The following is a 15914-nucleotide window of genomic DNA, read 5'->3' on the forward strand; positions in this document are numbered from 1 at the left end:
GTCCTAACTGGTTTGCTATCTGATTAGTAGTTTGAATATGGCCAGTACTACCAGACAACATTTCTGGGCCAGTGCTGAAACCAGACATTTAGTACCAACCAACATCTGGCTACCAGTACTGAATACTGAGTTCTTTTTTAACTGGGATGGCTGAGGTTTTGCTTAAATGCTGATTGCTACAGTTAAATATCGGTATAATCAAAACCCGATTTAGGATGTCCCCAGCTGCTCTCCATCGCAAGGACGGCCAAAGTTCAAGGGGGCGTGTTGGAGGCATAGCGAAGGCAGGACTTAGGCGTGCCTAGCACTTGGACGTCCTTGACCCATAATTGAAAAAAAATGTACGTCCCTGACAAACACTTGGACATTTTCACCCAGACGTGTTTTTATTACAACTAAGGCACAAAAAGGTGCCCGAAGTGGACAGATGACCACCGGAGAGAATCGAGGATGACCTCCCCTTATGCCCCCAGTGGTAACCAACCCCATCCCACCCTCAAAAAACATATTTAAAGTATGTCGTGCCAGCCTCTGTGCCAGCCTCAGATGGCATACTCAGGTCCATAACAGCACATGCAGGTCCCAGGAGCAGTTTTAGTGGGTACTGCTGTGCACTTCAGACAGGCGGACCCAGGCCCATACCCCCCCTACCTCTTACATTTGTGAAGGAAACAGCGAGCCCTCCAAAACCCAACACAAACCCACTGTACCCACATCTAGGTACCCCCCTTCACCCGAAAGGGTTATGGTAGTGGTGTACAGTTGGGGATAGTGGGTTTTTGGAGGGATTTTTTTTTTTTTTTTGGGGGGGGGGCTCAGCACACAAGGTAAGGGAGCTATGTACCTGGGAGCAATTTATGAAGTCCACTGCAGTGCTCCCTAGGGTGCCCGGTTGGTGTCCTGGCATGTCAGGGGGACCAGTGCACTACAAATGCTGGCTCCTTCCATGCCCAAAGGGCTTGCATTAGGACATTTTTGACATGGACGTCTTTGTTTTTGAAAATCGCCAAAAGCAGAAATGTCCGTGTCTAGGGACGTCCAAATCTAGGGATGTCCAAATTTAAGGATTTGGGTGTCTCTGACGGTATTTTCGAAACGAAAGGTGGACATTCATCTTGTTTTGAAAATATAGGATTCTCCGCCCCTGGATTTCACCATTTTGCAAGGACGACCAATCGCAACTTGGACATCCCTTTCGAAAATGCCCCTCCACGTCAAAAGCTTTCTAAAAATCTAGATACACTACATCAAATGGCCTCACCTTTATCCACATGTTTATTGATGCCTGCAAGGAAATGAAGCAAATTGGTGAGACAAAATTTCCTTGACTATATCCATGGTGATTCACGTCTCATTAAACCATATTTGTCTATGTCTTCAGTAATTTTATTCCTTCTAATTGTTTCCACTGTTTTGCCTGCCATTGACATCAAGCTAACCAGTCTGTAATTTCCCAGATCTCTTGATTTTTAAAAATCAAGGTTTCATTAGACACCATCTAATTTTCTGGTACTATAGATGATTTCTTTTTGACAGGTTACAAATCATTATTCATATCATGGGATGGGAGATAGTGTTCTGTTGTGGATTAAAAACTGGCTAAAAGATATAAAACAAAGAGAACAGTTAAATGGTCATTATTCTCAATAGTGAAGGATAGATAATGGGGTTCACCAGGGGCTGAGCTGGGACCGCTGCTTTTTAACATATTTATAAATGATCTAGAGATGGGAGTAACTAGTGAGGTAATTATATTTGCTCAAAGTTATTCACACAAAGTTATTCAAAGTTGTTAAATTGCAAGAGAATTGTGAAAAATTGCGGGTGGACCTTACGAGACTGGGAGACCGAACATCCAAATGGCAGATGATGTTTAATGTGAGCAAGTGCAAAATTGATGTATGTGGGATAGAGGAACCTGAACTATGGCCACGCAATGCAAGCTTCCACATTAGGAGTCACTGACCAAGAAAAAGATATAGGTGTCATTGTTGGTAATATGTTGAAACCGTCTGCTCAGTGTGTGGTGGCTAATTAAGCAAATAGAATGTTATATATTATTAGAGAAGGAATGGAAAACAAAAATGAGGACGTTATAATGCCTGTATATTGCTCCATGATGCAACTGCACCTTGAATACTGTGTGCAATTCTGGTACAGAGAAGGGTGACAAAATGATAAAGGCTAAGGCGGCTAGGGCTCTTCAGCTTGGAGAAAAGATGGCTGAGGGGAGATATGATAGAGGTCTATAAAATAATGAATGGAACGGGTAGACGTGAATTGCTTTTTTACTCTTTCCAAAAATACTAGGTCTAGGGGGTAAGCAATGAAGCTACAAAGTAGTACATTTAAAACAAATCGAAGAAAATATTTCTTCACTCGATGTGCAATTAGACTCTGGAATTTGTTGCCAAAGAATGTGGCAAAACCAGTTAGCTTAGCGGGGTTTAAAAAAGGTTTGGATATCTACCTAAAAGAAAAGTCCATAAGCTATTATTATGATGAACTTGGGAAATCCGCAGCTTATTTCTAGGATAAGCAGCATAAAATATATTGTACTGTTTTGGGATCTTGCAGGGTACTTGTAACCTGGACTGGCCACTGTTGGAAACAGGATGCTAGGCTTGATAGACCATTGGTCTATTCCAGTATGGCAACATTTATTTATTTATTAATAGCAGATCAGCAATTTAATGTCACTCTGACATCAGTTACTTCATCTGCTTTCTTTTTTTTATCCCTTGTTGCATTGTTCTACTCTTTTGTTGGTAGCGACTTGTTTTCCTGAGTGGAGTTTGGTGCATTGGGAATCTTGCATCTTATTTTTGCTATGTTTTTTTCATGGCTGTTTTCTCAAATGTGTTCCTGTTTGTGTTCTTGTCTATGTTAGTAACAAACATATTTTCTTTTCTCATGGTATCATTTCTTGCTAGTCATCTTGTTCTTCTTGATTCTTATGGTTTAATTTTCTTGTTATTGTCATTGGTTTTTTTGGGTAACACTTTTTTCTAAAGTATTTGCCTTTGAGGATATTATTTTATGCTGCTCTAGGAAGCCTTCCCTTGGTTTTGCTGTGTTTCTCTGTTTCTGTTTTTGCGTATGCTTTTTACTTGCTGCTCTTGTCCATGCCAGTAATGGACATATTTTCTTCTTTCATGGTAGTTTTTCTCACGCAGTCTTTTTGGTCCTTTTGGGCATTATTTCCTAGGTTAATTGGATCATTTCCTTGATGATTGCTTATTTTCTTTTTATCTGTGTGTCTACCTTTTCATTTTTATATCTATTTATTGTTTAGGCTTTACCGATGTAAGTTTGGCAAGGCTTCATCACTGAACTATTCACCATTTAGGTAGGAGTTTTGGTTTGTTTGTACTGCATTGTTCAAGTTGTCTGACATATCTATATCAGTGTTTTTTTTACTTTTGTTTTACTTATCCTCTATACAGTATTATTACAGTAGCCATGTATTAGTTATTTTATATTATATCCAGTTTTGTTTTTATTGGTATTATATGGTATGTTTTGATTCCCTTTTAACTTGGATGTTCTTATTTAATTTTTGTTAAATTTTATTGTATTTTATTATATTTACTAGTAAAAAAAGCCCCGTTTCTGATGCAAATGAAACGGGGGGCTAGCAAGGTTTTCTTCAGAGTGTGCATGTGGGAGTGTCCCTGCCCTCTGCCCTCTCTCCCTCCCCCCTCCCCCCTCCGAGTCCAGTCCTTCAGTGTTACGTTTCCTGCTGTGCTGTGTTTGTATTACCCAGAGAGTGACGGCGTCTCTCTCCCCTCCCCCCTCTGAGTCCTTCACTGTTACAGAGAGAGGGATTTCGTGCTGTGCTGTTTTCCTTCACTCATGGGGAAACCGGATATCTCTGGCGCTTCACACTTCCGGCTAGAGGCTTCATAGAATGTTGGGGTTGCCTTTTATATATATAGATATGTATGACAAAATTGTATATTGCTGTAATTACTGATAAGTAATACTAAGTTTGTGAAGGTTAGTGATTCCCACAGTAAATATTTGTATAGTAAAATGTGTTATTTACTGCAGCTTAGTAACTACCCTACTACTTATCATTTCTAAAGCACAACTAGACGTACTCAGTGCTGTACACTTGAACATGAAGAGACAGTCCCTGCTCGACAGAGCTTACAATCTAATTAGGACAAACAGGACAAACAAGAGATAAGGGAATATTAAAGTAAGGATGAGTGAATAAAGGTTAGGAGTTAAAAGCAGCATCAAAAAGGTGGGCTTTTAGCAAAGATTTGAAGACGGCCAGAGATGGAGCTTGACGTACCGGCTCAGGAAGTCTATTCCAGACATATGGAGCAGCAAGATAAAAGGAACGGAGTCTGGAGTTAGCAGTGGAGGAGGGGGGAGCAGATAAGAGAGATTTATCCAGTGAATGGAGTTCCAGGGGAGGAATGTAGGGAGAGATGAGAGTGGAGAGGTACTGAGGAGCTGCAGAGTGAATGCACTTATAGGTCAATAAGAGGAGTTTGAACTGTATGCGGAAACGGATAGGAAGCCAGTGAAGTGACTTGAGGAGAAAGCTAATATGAGCATAACGACACTGGCGAAATATTAGTTGTGCAGCAGGGAGTATAAGAATGATATCTACAGAGGTACAGAATGGGAGAAGAGGCGAGGTTGGTTTACAGGGAAAGATAAGAAGCTCAGTCTTGGTCATGTTTACTTTCAGATGGCGGTGAGACATCCAGGTAGTAATGTCAGACAGGCAGGCTGATACTTTGGCCTGGATTTTGGCTGAGATTTCTGGTGTGGAGAGGTAGATCTGAGATTCATCAGCATAAAGATGATACTGAAAACCATGGGATGCGATCAGAGTACCAAGGGAGGAAGTGTAGATGGAGAAAAGAAGAGGTCCCAGGACAGATCCCTGAGGTACACCAACTGACAGTGGGATAGAAGTAGAGGAGGATCCACTAGAGGTACGCTGGGAGAGATAAGAAGAAAACCAGGAAAGAACAGAGCTCTGAAATCCAAGTGAGGACAGCGTATCAAGGAGTAGGCTATGATCAACAGTGTCAAAAGCAGCAGATAGATCGAGAATGATGAGGATCTGGCCAGGAACAGATCATTGGAGACTTTAGCAAGCGCTGTTTCAGTTGAATAAAGAGGATGAAAGCCAGATTGAAGTGGATCAAGAATAGCTTGAGATGAAAAAAAAGTCAAGGCAACGGCGGTGAACAGCATGTTCAAATATCTTGGATAGGAAAGGGAGGAGGGAGATGGGGTGATAGTTGGAAGGACAGGTAGGGTCCAATGAAGGTTTTTTAAGGAGTAGTGTGACTACAGCATGTTTGAAGGCATCAGGAACAGTCACAGTGGACAGTGAAAGATTGAGGATATGACAGATAAAAGGGATGACAGTAGGAGAGATGTTAAGTAGATGGGTGGGAATAGGATCAGAGGAACAGGTAGTTAGTTTTGAGGAGAAAATAAGATGTGTAGTTTCCTCTTCAGTGATTTCAGAAAAGGAAGACAATGAGGCAGGGGTTGGAGAGTTGAGAGAATGGACTAAGGGAAGGAGAGGTGGAGGTGACCTGGTTGAGAATTCAAGTTTAATCTTGTGACCCTTATCATGAAAGAACTCAGCCAGAGTCTGGGGGGGGGGGGGAGTGAAGGGGGGGTTGGAGGTGAAGGCACTTTGAGGAGAGGGTTTAGTGTGGTAAAGAGACATCGAGGGTTTGAACCAAGAGAATTTGTCAATTGGATGTAATGGTCCTGTTTGGCAAGTAAAAGAGTAGACTGGAAGGAGGTCAGCAAGAATTTGAAATATATGAAGTCAGCATGGGCACGGGATTTCAGCCAAAGGCGTTCGGGAGAGCAGGCACAGGAACGAAGGTAGCGGATTCTAGAGGTCAGTCAAGGCTGGGATTTAGTACGTTTTACAGAAGGGGAATGGGAGGAGCGAGAGTATCCAGAGCAGAGGAGAGAATAGTATTATAGGAAGAGCCAGCCTCATTGACAGACTTGGATAACAGTGGTAGAGAAGAGATTTGAAACACTGGAGGACAGAGTAGAAGGGTCAATAGCCTGAAGATTCCTAAATGTATTGGTTAAGATTGGACGGGACTGGGGAGGAGGGTGTTTAAGTGTAAAAGTTGTAGGAGGTAAAATGGGTGCTTTATAGGCAGGTCTAAAATTTATCCAGATAATTCTGATATTTAGTGTTATACATTTAAACTTATGCAGGTTACATATACACATACACTGATATCTTTAACCTGTTGTATTTGCTGACACAGACTTAAATGCATAAGTCACTAAATTAGATAAAGTTAACTCAAGTTGCTGAATATTGTCCCCACAAGTTCTGACTTTCAATTATTACATTTAAACCAGTACATTGAATAGCTAAGGGAACTATTAATGACCTGATTCATCAATGTCTTTCCCATAGACACATATTGGGGAAAAATCATGAGTTAATCAGAATCTAAATGAATTTGTTTGGGGGGTACTTGTAAGCAGTGTTTGAGAAAAATGTAACCCTTGGCGTCTAAGGTTGTGTTATTCCAAATTATTAACTAGTAGGACATATAATTTTTATAGAATTTTAACTTTTAAACAAGTATGGTTATTTATATGAGTCTATAGGCACTATTTAATTTCAATACCCGAGAACAAAATTAAAGGAAATGATCATTGCCTTTATTAAAATATCTATCTATTTAGAATAGCTGGCTATTAATAATAATCATTTTATATAGATAACTTCAAATGAGCTGTGTTTAAAAAAATGCAGAAATAAAAACCTTCTGAAATCACATGCTTCTAGGTCAGCATGATATATAGCATCCCATGAAACAAATGCATGATCATAATTCATTCTGTCAAGGATCCTGCAATTTCTATGGACTATGGAAGATATATTGGCTGTAGTCCTCTTCTCGTATTTGTATATTTCAAGCAATTACTACATTACATTAGAAATCAATTATAGGTTATAAATGGCCATTAATAATGTAGCATATTGTTCAAGATTAAAAGTTAAGTACTTTCTACATGTTTTATCCCCTTTTTAAAAAGATTTAGTTAAAGAAGTGAGTTTAAGTAATAAAGAGTTACAGAGTTGTAAAACAAATGATATACAGGCACAACTATATTTTGCAAATTTATAGGCCTATATATTACGATTGAACCTACCCTGGTGGTCTATCCAGCATCACCTCTGTTTCCCTTCATTTCCTGGCTCAGCTAGCTCAGGCAGCAGTGGGATTTGGCAACTGCAGAGCAATGTGCTAGGAGGCAGCATAATTTTAAAAAGTCATGGTGGAGGTTTGCTGCCTCTTCTTTGAAACTGACTGCACGTTCTCTCCTACCTGTCTTTATAGCATTGATGATTTTGAGAGAGATAGTTATTTTGGCTGAAATGCTGCTGTATGGTTCAACAAGCATGTGGCTAATTGATTATTTGGGGACCTCTGTATCCTGCAAACACATGTGGGAAATTGGACCAGCTTCTTATTGGTGAGCTTAGTGAGCTACACAAGCTGCATTGCTAGATGACTTTAGGCAGCCAGCTATAAGAGCACTGGGGCACTTAATTATTGGATATTGCATTGATAAAACTATAGTCTATTGTATTCAATGAATGCTTCTTTATTGCTTTGTTGCAGTGGCTAGAGGGATGGAGAAAAATGGATTTGGTTAAGACGCATTCTTGATGATACATTAAAAAAAACATTTAAACATTTTTTTGTTGTTACATTTGTACCCCGCGCTTTCCCACTCATGGCAGGCTCAATGCGGCTTACATGGGGCAATGGAGGGTTAAGTGACTTGCCCAGAGTCACAAGGAGCTGCCTGTGCTTGAAGTGAGAATTGAACTCAGTTCCTCAGGACCAAAGTCCACCACCCTAACCACTAGACCACTCCTCCACTTTTTGTCCAGAAATGTACATTACTGACATCCAAAGATTAATTTATATGTAACCCTGGGTTTAGGTGCAACCTAGGCAGTCGCATAGTACATGCCTGGAGTAATGGGAACCCAGTACATAAGCAGAAATCCTGTGTTATTGGGACCAGGGCTGGGACTAGGTTACACTAGGAGGTCAAAAAAGGAGTTCTCAATCAATAACTCAGCAAATTCCAGTTAATATGTTCTGAACCAACTGTTTATGGTACTTAATCACCTAATTGAGTCTGATTCAGAGTGGCAAAGGCAGCAAATAATAAGTCAACAGTAACAAACTAGCATTTACAAAGTCTCTAAGGGGCTGTAGCAGAAAGCTTTCCACATGGTTACCTTGTGTTTTACATAGGTTTACCATGGGATAGCAATGCAGAAGGGTTTCAGCATGGTGTTAAATCGCAGTGGAGAAACCCTTACCATATTCAAATGAATGCAAATACTGTGTATTTGCTATCCCATAGCATTAAAATAAAGTTTAAAAAAAAAACTTTGCATGCACAACGACCATGAGAAAAATAATGCCAGGGTACAGAGCAGCATAGAAGTGTTGGTTGAGATGACTGGGTGTCTACCAGCAACCCGCCTACCCCCCAACCTGATATCTTTGGATACCTGCATTGGCCACCCTGGTGGTCTAGTGACCCCCACCCCGCCCAAATGAACTGACCCAACCTGAATTGAACAGGACCCCCCACACGCACACACACACAGTTTAAAAAATTTTCCTAGTAGTCTACTGACCTCCCCCCACCCATACTTACATTACCCTGGTAGTCTAGTGGCCCTCCCCCAGACCCAAACCCTTTTCTTAAACAAAAAAAATGAATTCCCTTCCCCACGATATCCAAAAACATTTAACTTGCCAGAAATGTCATCTGGTCAGTTAAATGGCACTTTGCCAGCTATCTGCAAAATTCAGCTGGGGGTAGCCTGCTATCTTTCAGGTCTTTATCTGCCATCATTTACTATGTTACTATATATGTTATATCTCCTGTTAAATATTCTTGGTTAGTGGCTAGGAGATAACTGCTATATTGCATGGTATAGATGGCTATCCCCAAATACTGAGTGCATCGCCGGCTATTGGCAGTGGCCACATCAGGCTGAATAAATATCTGGAATATTTTTGGCAGGTTTACACTTAACCAGCCAGTGCTAAATGCTAGTCACTGGAAACAGCTCAGCATTGAATATCTAATCTGACCGCAGACTGCAGGAGTTAACCGGGCTCCCTTCATGGTCTGAATATTGGTCCCCTGGTGTCTAGTGGCAAACTCCCACCCCTAATCCCTCCCCCAGCTACCTGATGCCCACTCACTCCTGCCTCCAGCGCCACCATCTTGAAAACTAGTGATGTCTAGCCCTGTGCTGTGCATGCTGCGGATATACCATTTGGGATCTACTTCCATATAAGGGAAAAATTGTGAATATACAAAGATTCCACCTAAGCACTATTCTGTTATAAATTATAGGTGCATATTTTCACTGTTACCCTAGTATTCTACATGGAAAGAAGGCTTTATAGAATAGGAAATACATAGGTAAATATAAGTACACAGTTTCAAATGTGTCCCCTATATAGACAACAATAAGAAAATTTTAAGACAGCCTTTTTGCTGAATTTAATCACAGTAGCTGAATATGATTGGCTATTTGTAGACTGACATGGAACACCCACACTGTCCTCACTCCACTCTTGCACTATCCAGATTACACAAGGGCAGTCGGTAAGAATTTATAACACAGTACTCAGAAAAAATATTTTTTTTTGTTTTACTCTTGCCAGTTTAAATCTGTCTACTGGCCCTGTGTTATCTGCTTTTAGACCTCCTCCTCAACTAAACAGGTATTCAGAGCCTTACCAGTCTCCCCTTGACAGTAATGACTTTTTCTTTCTCCAAGGTTTGCCATATTCACATCAATGGGAACTTAGACCAATGAAAACAGCTTTATCCAGTCCAGAATTTCTAGTACCCTTTCTGGATGAAAATATTTTTGCCAGCCTCAAATGTCATACTCAGGTCCATCGCAGCAGTATGCAGGTCCCAGGAGCAGTTTTAGTGGGTGCAGTGCACTTCAGACAGGCGGACCCAGGCCCCCCCTACCTGTTACACTTGTGGTGGTAAATGTGAGCCCTCCAAAACCCACCAGAAACCTACTGTACCCACATCTAGGTGCCCCCCTTCACCCATAAGGCCTATAGTAGTGGTGTACAGTTGTGGGTAGTGGGTTTTTTTTTGGGGGGGGGGGATTGGGGGCTCAGCACACAAGGTAAGGGAGCTATGCACCTGGGAGCAATTTCTGAAGTCCACTGCAGTGCCCCCTAGGGTGCCCGAATGGTGTCCTGGTATGTCGGGGGGACCAGTGCACTACGAATGCTGGCTCCTCCCATGACCATAGGGCTTGGATTTGGTCGTTTCTGAGATGGGCATCCTCAGTTTTAATTATTGCCGAAAATCAGAAACAACCAAGTCTAAGGACAAACATCTCTAAGGTCAACCTAAATTTCCAGGTTTGGGCGTCCCCGACTGTATCATCAAAACGAAAGATGGACGTCCATCTTGTTTCGATAATACGAGTTTCCCCGCCCCTTCACAGGGATGTCCTGCGAGGACGTCCTCAGAAAAACATGGGCATCCCTTTCGATTATGCCCCTCCATGTCATATATAGTTGCCTGTATATGGTTGGCATAGTGGCAAATTGACAACTGCCCTGTTTGCAATACCAGTGTTTAATCATATTGAAGTGCAGCCTGTACAGATAGGAAGTTGCAGCTTTGGCAGCCTTTACTGAGCAGACTGAATGAACTGTGGGTTTGCCTTCATTTACTATGTACTATTTACTGTATGACACCATGGCCAGTGTTTAAAAGAAATGTCTACTTCCAAATTTTAAATATTGACCCATAAGTATGTAAGTAATGCAGAAGGAGAGCAAGTTCTAGAAGAAGGGATATTTCTAGAACGTTCAAAGTGGTAGGCAGAGGATCAACATTAGGAAATACTTCCTCACAGAAATTTGTGGATACATAAGAAATTATTTAAGTTTTAATGGTTAAAGCAAAAATAGAAACAGAATTCATGAATACATTGGATCATTTATTGCAAGGAAATGATGATAAAGACACAGACCAAAGGAGTTTATAATGGAAGGAGGAGGCAATTGAGCAGTCTAGATGGACCTTATGGTCCTCATCTGACATCATAGTATGAATTTCTAGTTTCTGTTTCTGTGCTTAGTTCCTTTAAGAGGTTTTTGTGAAGTCTAACTAGTAGGAAAGGCTAGGCAATTACCTAGGGAAGCAGCTTCTGAGAGGCATCAAAGAGCAGCAAAACAATAGGTCCTTGAAGAGAACTTGAAAAAAAAAATAGGAGGTACATATCTCAGTAGGGAAGGAGAGCAGCTTTCAACTATTAATCTGGTATGAGTGGTGTTGGGGTAATCATGATTGTGGGGGATCAAGGGGCCTAAAGATTAATGGAGGGGAACAAGGCCGAAGGTTTGGCTTAGGGTGCCTAACATTTTTGCACCAGCCCTGTATTATTCTAGTCCCTAAGCTTCTTGGCAGCTTGAGAAATCATGTTGAATAGATATATGAGCTTTTGACAAGGTACAATTTGTGTAATCTAAGCTGTTAGTTGATTAGACAAATAATTTTCTGTCTAGTAGTGTACAGTACACATGTGATGTATTAGAAAACAAACTTTGAAAGTAAAAGACACAATAGCAAAGAAGGTCATTCCCAAAAAAGAAAAATGTTTATCATTTGTTTTTGAAAGTAGATTTTGTGATTTGGACATTTTATTTTTTGGTCCATTTAAAAAAAAAAAAAAAAAGTTCAAGTGCAAAACACACAAAATCAAGCCATTGGGATGTAGGAGGAGCCAGCATTTTTAGTAGACTGGTCCCCCTGACATGCCAGGAACATAGGGCACCCTAGGGGGCACTGCAGTGGACTTCATAAATTGCTCCCAGGTACACATCTCACCATTACTCCCTTATCTTGTCTGCTGAGCCCCCCAAAACCCACTACCCCCAAATGTACACCACTACAATAGCCCTTACGGGTGAAGGGGGCACCTATATGTGGGTATAGTGGATTTCTGGTGAGTTTTGGAGGGCTAACAGGTTGGGGGAGGTAGAAGCCTTAGAGGCATATTTTCAAAGCACTTTGGGAGGCTAAGTTCCATAGGTTTCTATGGAACTTTGAGAGGCTAAGTGCTTTGAAAATGAGCCCGTTAGTCTATCTGTCTACAGTGCACTGCACCCACCACTAGACTACTCCAGGGACCTGCATGCTGTTCTAATGGACCTGAGTATAACATCTGAGGCTGGCACAGAGACTGGCAAGAAATGTTTTTCATCACATGTTTGGGGGGTGGGAGGAGGTTAGTGACCACTGGGGGAATAAGGGGAAGCCACCCCTGATTCCCCCCAGTGGTCATCTGGTTATTTAGGGCACCTTTTTGTGCCTTATTCGTTATAAAAACAGGTCTAGCTCAAAACGTCTACGTTTTAGTCCTGGACGGTTTTGTTTTCTTCCATTACGGCTGAAAAACTTTAAGTCCCAGGAACGCCCAAGTCCTGCCCTGAACATGGCCCTGATATGCTCCCTTGAGATTTGGACGCACTTCTGAGGGACTTCAAAGAAAAATGTCTAAAAATAGTTTTTTAAAATACTGACTTGGATGTTGCTATAAGAAAAACATCCAAATGCTGGTTTATGCCACTTTTTAGATGTTTTTCTGTTTTGAAAATGAGCCCAATAGTAACATAGTAGATGACAGCTGATAAAGACCTGTATGGACCATCTAGTCTGCCCAACAAGATAAACTCATTACATATGGTATGATGTGAAACTTCATCTGTATACCTGATCTTGATTTGTCCTTATAACAAAGCAGCAAAAAGGGCAAAGACCTCTACAGATGTTCATTGTTCATCATTTGTGACTCAAAAGTATATGCTTGACTCCCGAGGCAGGTGCATCAGGTGCCAAAACGCAGGACTCTGTCATCATTTTTAGCCATTATTCATCAGTAAACCACTTGCTTTGGAACCACGTTGGTCTACCTCCTTTTTGTTTCTGTTTTGTGGACTTTGGTTAATACTTGTGCTTTTTTTTTTGTTTGTCTTAATTTTTGGTGCCATTTCTTGAATCTACCCCTTAGTGTAAAATTTTTACTTGTTTATCTCAATTATATATATTTTTGGTTAGCCAAAAATATATATATATTTATGATTAACCATTGTTAATCATAAATATACCAAATAGGTTACATGGCCTAATCAAAGACTAGTCACTTTGTCATAGAATGGAACAATGAGCTTGGGGCTAGGAATTTCAAGTGAAAGTTCAATAATGCATTACTCATTGACTCAGCTTTAATTAGCAAAAATGCAATATTCAATAAAGGCATATATTTTTATTAATTACTCTCCTTGGTGTTATGGGGCACACTTAAAGCAGTTCCTAAGGAAAAATGATTGCTTTTTCAGATAAAAATTAAGAAGACAAAAAGCTTAATTAGAAACTGGTATCAAAATACATGGATGCTCTTAACTCCTGATGGAATTGGTTGTCTCCAAGGGACAAATAAATCCATTACTTATTAAAGAAACTGATTTGCTTTGTGTAAGACTAGACAAATTTATCATCAACAAAGGAACAAGGCAGAAAGGAAGTTGGTAGCGTAGATCAAAAATTATTAGAAAGGATGGTTCTAAAAACTGATCAGTTCTGCGTATGACCATAACTTTCACAAAAACCTAGAAAAGTGTATAATTCTAATTAAAGATAGGAGAGGAAAGTTTATGTCATACCATCAACTTTAATACCTGGATCAAATCCTGGTATAAAGAGAGAGCGTTTTAGATATACTGGGGAATTAATGGGTTAATGGCATACATTTATCTGCGAGATGGATAAAGAAATTAGATGAGAAATTTACTTCATACGTCAATGATCATTTAAATTACTGAAGTGGGATAGTGGAAGGAGGCCAGCTGTTTTGGTCTATTAACCATACACAATCCAGAGAGACAGCAATGCAAACTACCAATCAAAAACAAAATTCTATGCTCAATTTGCTGGCATACATGTGACCTAAATCTAAACCATAGACTGTAGTAACTATCTCATTATGACTTCGAAGTGATGTATAAAAAACAGTAAGAGGAGAAAAAGACCTCAAAACCCCCTGGGTGCTTGGCTCATTTTATACCCTCTGTCTTCAAAGCACTCGTCAGGACCAAAATTATTGGCCACAAACCTCCTCCAAATGTATATATTTTTAATTCTTCTTTAATTCTGATTCAGTTTGCTTGCAAATATTGAAACCAAAAAATCAACTCATGCACACTGAAAAATAATAATAATTGGTTATTGAAGTCACTTAAATTCCAAAACTCTTCCTTCTAAGACACTTCAGGCTGTTGAACACCCGGTGTCGATACTCCCGATGGCGACCCATTTCACCCACCTGCTTTATCAAAGCAAGTATCACCGGCGCTTCATTGTGTTCATATAAATATCAAAGCAGCCTATCTATAGCATTAAAAAAACATTCACACTTTGTGGTGTTTTTTTTAATGCCATTTGGCTTTTGTTTCTTCACCAGTATTGTGATATTCATTGGTTAATTTGTGTTTTGCCTTATTCAAACTTGTCATTTGGTTTTAAGAAGATTGTACAAAAACATTTCAAGTGGTCCAGTTTAATCCACAACCCCAGATGTATCCTTGGTTTACTTATAAGAGAAGCAGAAATTTGGTGCATATATTAACTAGTTCTATGATTTGATTGGAGGGGGCGTTTAGCTTTGAGGCTATACTTCCAGTCTTTTTGTCTTGCTTTTTTAATCTGTGCTGTTTTTTTTCAATATTGTTCCTATCGTACACAACATGTGCCTGTAAAAATTTCAGGAGCTGCTGCCCAGGGTTGCTCTTCTCCTGCTTCCAAATTCAAAAGGACTTCCTGTGCAGTTCAAATTCCTCTCTCCTCCTCCCTTGCTCCTCCCTTTCTTTCCTGCCCCCTCCCCTTGCTACCCCTTGTTTCCCTCCCACTACTACCTCTGCTCTCTAGTTAGGCCCTCCCTGTACCCTCCTCCACACTTCTGTCTTCGCTGGCCTTCAGCCTGGTTGTGGTCGGCCCCCCTTTAATGGGTGTGCCTGGTTCTTAATCTGTGCTGTTTTTTTTCAATATTGTTCCTATCGTAGAGATCCATTTCAATGAGTCCCATGAGTAGGATCATTTTTAATCAAGGCTGTAATAGGTTCATAAAGGATACGGATGTTGGAAGAAGGGAAAGATTAGTTCTTTATATAAACAAAAATAATATAAAAACACTGTGATACAAACAACATGGGAAAAGGAGAAGCCACTCTTTGTCAGCTTAGAAAGGGAGTATGGCACTTCCCTCTACACCAATGTGGTTGGAAGAACCAGTTGAAAATCTGGTCAAAATGTTTGGCATAAAAGATTTGGTAGTGGTGGGATAGATTTTAACCTGGATGTGGATTATTAATAGAGACAATTAGAGATTAGGCAATATTGGACCTGTTACTGTTAAGTATCTCTAATGTCTGGGTCAATGTTGAGCCGTAACCAGTGATCACGATATACTGGCCAATGGGGGAGAGAAGTCATACAACAAGTCCTGGATTTCATAATGACTTTGGCTAAATAATGAGGTCCTAGCAGGTTATGAAGAAGTTTTAGAGGAAGAAGAATAATAGGCTAAAATAAAAAGGATAAAGTGACAACTCTTTGTTAAGTAAACAAAAAGAGGAAAAGGACCTCTAGTGCAGAACTCACAAGATCAGAAAATCCCCAAATTCTCTATCTCAAGAATAAAGATTGAAAGTTCCAAAAGAAAAGAGACAGAAAAGCACATTCAGATCTTATTTAAAAATAAATCTAACCAGGAGATGGATTCATGCTTCTTCTCCTGCATGCTGTGC

Source organism: Microcaecilia unicolor, chromosome 4 (genome assembly GCF_901765095.1).
Source record: "Microcaecilia unicolor chromosome 4, aMicUni1.1, whole genome shotgun sequence".
Lineage (NCBI taxonomy): Eukaryota > Metazoa > Chordata > Amphibia > Gymnophiona > Siphonopidae > Microcaecilia > Microcaecilia unicolor.